General features: G+C 45.1%; 1 protein-coding gene across 5 annotated transcripts in view; it reads right to left on the reverse strand.

The window, feature by feature from the left end:
• Window positions 1–8064, reverse strand: part of PER2 (period circadian regulator 2) — a 49837-nt gene extending 41773 nt beyond the window's left edge. For 3 of the 5 annotated variants that reach the window (XM_054074433.1, XM_054074428.1, XM_054074432.1), the window contains exons 1-2: window positions 7675–7759; window positions 658–706 (exon numbers count right to left, since the gene is read on the reverse strand). The gene's annotated coding sequence lies outside the window, so the exon portion shown is untranslated. Of the gene's footprint in view, window positions 1–657; window positions 707–3145; window positions 3233–7674; window positions 7760–7976 lie in introns of those variants that run through there. The other 2 variants (XM_054074429.1, XM_054074431.1) reach the window with 2 other exon arrangements.
• Window positions 8065–8526: the final 462 nt, after the last annotated feature.

Consider the following 8526-nt stretch of genomic DNA (forward strand, 5'->3'; position numbering starts at 1 on the left):
ATTCTGCTTTCTTAATCCACCACATATGCCACCTGAATTGTAATAAGCTTTGTCATCAGCTCTTCACACACTGAACATAAACACGCCTAAGTTAGTATATCTCTGATGCCATGCGTTCGACTTCTCAGAGAATAGAACAGTATCAGCCTGATAGAAAGTAGAGCACAACTGACCAAAAAATACTGTTGGAGGGTATGACCTGCTTTCTAAACCAAAGCTTAGAAGCATAACACTTTCCTTTCTCCTCCTGAGATACTCTCTTGATTATCTGAGTATAGCCACTTTGTCTTCTAGACCCAGAATTTTCCTCATCATTAAAATTTTTTAACACACCTGCAGGAGATATCAAAAGATTGTGAGTTATCAACAAACTTCTGCACAGCAGACAATGCAGACGTAGCAATCAATACTGGACACTACACTAAATTTCAGTTTCCTGAAGATTTAGAGAAGCCACATCATTTTCTTGTCCTTCACAATTTATACCATGGGTCTTTAAAAATCTAATACCCTGAATATCTCTTTATTTTTCAGCACTCTGACATTACAGCTCAAAGCTGTATAAAAGGATACAAAGCAGCAACAAAATTCCATTCAGACTCACTGAGAAAGAACCCACATTACAAATCACTTTCTTGGGGACAGCATGATACTCACCTTAATGAATGTACTAATCACAATCTTTTCAAGCATCATCAATACATTCCTATTAAAAAAAAACAGAAAAGTTTTATAAGCAAAATTAAAAAATTATTTATGAAACTTAAATCAAGTCCATTTAATAATGCGAGTCCAACCATACTAAATACATATTCCACAGATGAAGAACAGTTATGAAGACTAGAAGTAAAAAATGAAAGGAAAAGCAAGAAATTTTACTGTTAAAAATATTTACTACTGCAACCTAACTTCTAAATCAGTTCCTTGATCAAAGCACAGAATTACTATTCACTGAATTCTGTTCCCTCTATAAACATAAGATACCCCCAAATTGGATCTCCATGATCCTCATTTATTGCTAGCACATTGTTTAGGTAACACAGATACCAATACAGTGCATTTAAAAATTAACCATTCACTCATCCGAGACCATCCAAGCTGGAAAATGACATTACTTAGTATAAAATTCATGTATTTGAATTCAAGTTAAGTTACTTCTACCACAGACTGCAGTTTTAAAATGTTTCACCACCGAAATACAAATTCCAAATTAGCACATGAAAAACTCTCTAGAGACCTAATTCAACTGAGCGAGAGTACTGACATCATGACCAAGACTAGTTTCATATTCCAAAATACAAGTACACATACTTAAAGCAAAAGCTGTTCCCAGCTTGCTAAAGCTTAGGCTTCTTTTACTTATATATGTAAAAAAAACAAACAAACAAACAAAAAACCACAACAAAATATTTTATATCTATATCTATCTCATAGAAAGAAGCTTCCTTAGCCATGTCCCAGAGGGCCAAACGAGAAAGAAAATCAATCCCCCAGTCTTCAAGTGCTGGTTCCTAAATGGACCTAAGCTATGTCACCACTGACTTCTATACCTGAAGCACCCATGGCACCACTATTAATTTCCTTCCAGTTTTAGATTACTAGTGTTTTTAAAGCTGCTTATTCTCCTCCTCGAGTAAGTAACAGCAAAAAGTCAGCCTGAGGTGACAGGACAAAGTCAACTCAGTTTTACTATGAATAGCACAGTGCCAACACATTGTTGAACTTCTAGAGTTCACCTCCGGGAGGGTCAATCTCACCTACGCTGTGCTGGCCAGCCTAGGCCAGCTCCCAACTCATCAGTTGCTTTCCTGTACCTCTACAAAGCCAAGTACCAAAGCAATCTCTCCTCCTGCCCCTCCCAAAGAGCAGTCAGAGCCACTGAGCCATAAACTAGCAGGAACTGTTCTCTTTTCTGCCAGACCAGAAACAAAGCGTATTTTGCTCTTTCAGGTAATTATTCATTGTTCCTTATCACTTGTGCTCAAGTCTCCACGGTGGGTCTGGACTGATCGTCCCCAAGAGCAAACAGAAACAGTCTTTCTTGAGTTTATTCCTTCACCTTGAAAAATAAGCCATGGCCCAGAGCTAAATTCAATTGCCAAAAGGTTGGGCTAATGCCATTAAAAAAAAAAAAAAGTGTGCACGGGCACACACTCCCTGACAGACAAGATTATTGCAGCCTTGGCCAAGACATCTTGTGGAAAAGCTAAACAGTCTCCTTTACCTGCCCCATGCTCATTTCTAGACATCCCCCCTTCCAGACTTACAATAGGTACCTTATTAAAGGTAAACAAAAATTCTTTATATTGAGTGTGAATTTAAAAAGACATTTGATTTTCTTTGCAAACAGAAAATGCTGCTTTCTTCCCCAGTGGAACTGGAGAAACCATAAGCAGGAGATCAGTAGTCAGAAGTCTAATATTTGCATATGTCAATTCTTCTCCTTTTTGAACAAAGTAACAAATATGATACACTTGAGGAAAAGATGTCACAGAAAGAAGGGAAAAACTATCACGCCCTACCACACAATCATGTATTTCACCTTTATTATATGTAAAACTAGATCTAAAGTATCTACAACACCATATTTCAACTTTAATATTTGTTGACATCTCCACTAGCAGTATATTTGCATGCCTACTGCTCCCCTCCCTTAAAAAGAAAGGTAGAATTTCACCTTGGGGTACTATGTTTACAGAAGTTCCAGGCTAACACTGCTCTTTAGCCACTGCTGCAGTTCATATCCAGTGAAAAATTTTGGTCAGAATGAAAGCTCCACTCTGGAAGGCTCTATGCCAAATAAATTCTGTTACTAATAGGGCCCCCACTGCATCAGTGACATGCTTCACAAAGCATGACAACCTAACAATCACAATGTACTTGTCCTGTGAGTTAGCTATCTTAGTACTGAGAAATAAGAGCTCCAGTCACAGAGGAACCCATGGTAGAGATGTAATTGAAATCAAAGGAGTGCTTTATGTACTGAAGATCATCATACAATTATAGAAACCAAGCAGCAGAAACATAAAAGTACATGTAATAAGGACCAGCACAAAAACCATACCAAGATACAAAAGCTGCACGGAATAAGGAGGATAGGAAGCAAAACTAACAAAGAAAGAGTAGTACTGAACATCCTCATTACCTCATCTTGTCTCCTTCAGCTTCAATTATTAAAAATTACAGGTGTTACTTAACAGCGAAGAGCCTCTGGTTTAGGACAGCATGTCTGAAAGGCAGTATAGCTCAGAGTCTACTTTTTAGAAGCAAGTTGCAGCCGAAAACATCTGTATAAAAACTGTTCTTTACCTTAAAATAGCTTTCACACACACACACACAAAAAGTTCTCATAACCGCATTTGCATATGTGGATAAGGAGGGAAACAGTGCCCTTGAGAACTATTGCCTGTGCAGCATGCATGAAGCTTAGTACACGGCTACTGTCCCTTAGGGACTCTTTAGGATGGAGAGAGGACCAAGTCAGAGGACTCTGTGTGGGGCTGGTACAAGTCCAGTGCAGGCATTCAGACATAAAGACTCTATCTACGCTTCAAGTATAACATTAGAAATACAAAGCAGCACAGAAGCCCAATCTGCCGTGTTCCAGCACTGCTGGCAGCAGAGTACAGGCAGGCTGCACGAGCATGCCTGGTGATGTACTAAGCCACTTACTAGAGTAGCAGATCACTGCGTGTATGCTCAGGCATGTGGATTCCCATGTGTGCGGGTGCTTTCCTACTACAGATGGTTGCTGGCTCACTGTCCACATGAGCAGAACGTGCTCCGAGGAGGAGGAGCTTCAGAGCCTCTCCACAGCCGTTGCAGGCATAACCAAACCATCTGACCCTTCTTCATTTTGGCTTTCTCTGTCGTACTGTATTTCACAGAAGTGGCCCGGGGCCACAAGGAATCCCAGCAACAGATCGCAAAACCATTAGCCCATGAAGCACGTTTGAACGCAGCCTTCGTTTCCCATGCCCTTTAAAGATGCTTCACGGAAGGAAGCATCTCATCTGCAGCTAAATAATAAAGTGTCTTTGTGTCAGAAGGTGGAGTTGTTCTTTACTAACCAACTAACTAACCAACTAGCAAGCAAAAGCTTTGCCTCACTACCAACAACACATGCAACATTAACAGCCAGGTCCCCACCACAACAGCCGGTTAAAGCAGGAGAGGCACAGCCATCCTTCACATGGCACACAAAACATCAGCAGCATAACTTTGAAGGCCACTATTTTCTTCATCCAACCTCAACCTCATTTGTACCCAAAAGTGCAAGTCAAAGCCCTTCAGAGTAATAAAATCATAGCACAAAGAATAATACAGCCGATATTAATAGACACATTTTCTGTTCAGCACCTGACAAGCTAGGTTAACATTATAAATGTTCAAGCAGTTCAAGACTTGTACAAAAGGGATACAACTGGATGTGGAAAGTATGCGTAGAGAAAGACAACCCACATAAAAATATCTGTAATCCACCATCCTCATAGAGGAATTCTAGGCCATGCAACCAAAACCGGACACAAAAATTCCTTTTCAGAAACCCTTGATTATCTAGTAATTATGATGTGGTAACATTATGAGTATAATACCGCAGCTACAGGACATTCATGCCAAGTATTACACAACACCTGGCGAAGAATGTAATGTTGCCTTTTAACATGGGCCAACCATAGCAACCCTATATAAAACACTACAGTTGATCTAGACTACTGATAATTTACTTGTTCTACTGGCTAGTGGCAATCTACTTGCTTTTAAATGACCCCAAAAACACCTCATCCCACCATAACTTGGTCATGTGCTTATTCTTTAAAGGGTTAAAAAAGCTCTTCTGCAGTAAAACATGTTTTAACATTGCAAAGGTATTAGAGAAATAAGGGTGTGGCAAGAACACAGGAGAAGGAAAATTGATTTATCAATCTGTATCTAAAACAAACATTTCCTGGTCATAACAAAGTCTGAAATAGAAGAAAAATCCAGAACTCTGTTTCCAAACCTCTACTTCCAATCGGTTTCCCCATTTTACTCTGTTCTTATAATACAGCTAAATTCCACCAAAATCTCAGTTTACTCAAAAAATGCAATTCTACACAGGGGAAATTTAATGCTACAAAAACATATTAGCCAGGGACAGGCTCAAATAAATTTATTTGATAAACTGCGTTGCTGCATCTTTTAATTCTATGACTGGGGAAAAATAGTGGAAAAGTAAGGTATTATGCTAAAAGCTGACACAATATCCTTTCTCTTTAATGCCTCTGTGTGGAAATCCAAAAGGAATAAGAGTACGCTGTAGAAATGAAGATTACTTAAGATTTTTACAGATAGCTTCCACGTAGTAAAACAAATATCGGAAGCCTACAAGTCCTACCAACTGACAAACAGAAAGGCCAGCAAAATCATGTAATCTTTGGATCATAAATGAAATCAGAAAACTTGCTGAATCTGAGAGAAGTGCACTAAACCCCAAATCCTACTTTCCATGCCTTTACCTTCTGAGCTAAGTAAAGCCAAACTACACTTTACTTCTTCACAGCGCAGAACAGGCCATGCTCTTTTACCATACAGTGTTGGGCACTTATGTCAACGAGCCAACTAAAGCATTCTCCTTTCTACTTTGAAAAAAAATCATCTGAAACGGCCAAAACCCCATTAAAACTGAAGGGTTTTTTCTTCTCCTCTAGGCCAACTGCCCTCTCTTTTCCATTACATCTTACTAGTGAGGTAAGCAACCTCTGCAGCCCAAAACAAGAACGCCACATGGCTGGACAGTGCCCTAATCACAAGGCTGATGGCAAGACTTGGATGAAGCGAGGACACTGTTTCCTCACTTTGCATAAATAATGGAAGTTTCAGCAAGAAAAGGCAAAAAGAGAGAACACAAGAACATGCAAACGTGCATAAGCAAGATGGAACTCAATGTCACAGTGCAGCAACATAAGCACCCTCTGTAACTTGAACCAAACTCTACGTCCTGCTCCCAAATTTTGCATTCAAGAGCTGCTGTGTAAAGTGCATGAACAGCAACGTGTCCAGCACTGAAAAGATCAAGGACACATAAACTGAGACATCCCAGAAGTTAGGAAAAGTTTGAGTTTCATCAAGTTCAACACTCCCAATACAAAACAGGATCAATTTACGGAATGAAGTCACACCATCAAGGCCTTACTTGTCACCTTGATACCTTTATCAACAACCCCGCATTATCAAAACTAACTATTTACATTCAAGTAGGTATTCCTCACTACCATCACTGTAATTAATTCAGATTTTACCTTGGCAATAAGCAAAAGCCAGCTCCAAAAGACAGCTGCAGTTTTGAGAAGTTTTAACCAACTAACATTAACTGTCACTTGTAATCGAACTCTGTGGTTAAAACGATACTGGCAACTTGAAACAGTTTCTCACTACACTAAATCAGTTTTTGACTCTACTTCCCATTTGACCAGACAATCTTACCGCTACAATCATTATAGAACTTCTACTTTTTCCCTTTCACTTATAAATACCTAAGCGGCAGCTATTTCAGGTGTACAGGACAATAAACCTCAGAATTTGGAAAAGAAAAAGACATCTCATAGCCTAAAACCGTAAACCAGTATGTTTCTTCAAGACCTCTCACATGCACTACCTTAGCAAAGTTAACTGTTTCACTGGAGCACTATCTCAAAGCCCTGCAGCGTCCAAGCCCCAGCGACCCCACCCTGACCTTTCTGGGGGCTTTTTCGGCTCCTGTATTACACAGAGCAACTCTGTAGCCTATCCTAAACTATCCCGAAGTGTCAGTTGGGAAGCGGCAGCTTGACTTTCGCCATACCGCTCATCTATTTGCATGAAACCAAACTTACATAAACCGTTTTGTAATCACGCAGGTAATACCATGCGACTAATGTCAACAGCAGCACAACCACGGGGGTCGCGGGGAACAAATCAACGCCGGGAAACGCACACAAGACAAGGCACGGACGCCTGTTGCTGCCCTACCTGTAGCTCACGGGAAAGGGGCTCTATGCCCGCCCCAACGCGAGAGAAACGGAACCACGAGGGAAACACGCTCCCTCCGGACCCCGGGGGAGGGCAAGGGGCGGGGAGGGCAAGGAGAGCAAGGGGGGCAAAGGGAAGCAAGCAAGGGGGTCCAAGGGAAGTGAGCAAGGGGGAAGGGGGGGGTCGAAGAGAAGCGAGCAAGGGGGGAGGGAGGATCGAAGGGAAGCGAGCAAGGGGAGGGGGTTTTAAGGGAAGGCAAAGAAGGCAAGGGGAGAAAGGGAAGCAAGGAAGGGGGCCAAGGGAAGCAAGGAGAGTAGGCAAGGGGGTCAAGGAGAGAGATAAGGAAAGAAGCAAGGGGGTAAGGCAAGCAAGAAGGGCACTGCTGCCCCCCCGCCCCCCGACTCCCGGCCCCGCACGGAGGTTTGGGGGGGGGAGTGGCACCATAGTGGCGGGCCCCGCCGCCCCCTGCCCCGCTGGATCCATCCCCGCCGCCCCCCGCCACACTCTTCTCGGTGGCAGCGGGGGAGCCCGGGGGTTACATAACCCGGGCCCAGCGGGCGGGGAGCGGCGAGAGCAGCGGGATCCCCGCCGCCCACCACCTCGGCCCCCGCCCCCCACGAGCTCTCCCCCATCCCCATCCCCTCCGCGCGCCGAGGATCGCGCCCGGCCGAGCCCCCGACTCACCGCCGCCCAGGTCCCCGCCGCCAGCCCGGCACCCACTTCATACAGGCAGAAACGTGACCGGCGCCGCCGGGCCCGCCCCTCCCGCGCCGCCATTGGCCGCGGCGCCGTGACGCGCGCGGGGGCCGGGGGCGGGGCCAGGGCGCGCCCCCTCGCCATTGGCCGCGCCGCGCGCCGCTCACTTTACATAAGCCTCACGTGTGGCACCATGTTTCCACCGGCCGCCGCGGTCGCCGCCGAGCCCGCCCGCCCCCTCCTTTTCCCGCACACCCTCCCCATCGCCTCTCCGCCGCCGCAGCACCCACCGCGGGCCGCTTGCTGCTCGCTGCCCGCCGCAAACCGCGCCGCCCGCCGGAGCCGAGGAGGGCAGGGGTTACATCACGGCTCAGGGCGGCGCCTCCGCCCCGACCCCCGCGGGGCGCACGTGACGTCAGCGCGCGCGGGGCGGGGCCGCGGGGGAGGCGGGAGGAGGAAGGGGAGAAGGAAAGGGGGAGAGGGAAGGGGAAGAGGAGGAGAAGGGAGAGAGGGGAGAAGAGAGAGAAGGGAGAGGGAGTGGGGAGGAGGGGGAGAGGAAGAGGAAGAAGAGGGAGGAGAAGGGGGAACAGTGTTATAAACCCACTCTGGAAACTAAAATTCCCAGAGTATAAACTATCTCTTTATTGTGGAATAAAGTCAGCAAAGCAAGGTACAGAGCCATGGCACACGGCTGAGGCAGGGCCGTGTCTAGCCAGAGGCGAACCTGATCCACGCTCCCCTCCCCTTTTTATACATTTCATGAAAATGGCTCCATTTGGGCATGAAAGCAGTGAACAATACGGCCCATCTGCCCCCCTATCAGCACGTGTTGGGGTGGCG

Source organism: Cuculus canorus, chromosome 9 (genome assembly GCF_017976375.1).
Source record: "Cuculus canorus isolate bCucCan1 chromosome 9, bCucCan1.pri, whole genome shotgun sequence".
In the NCBI taxonomy this organism is placed as follows: Eukaryota; Metazoa; Chordata; class Aves; order Cuculiformes; family Cuculidae; genus Cuculus; species Cuculus canorus.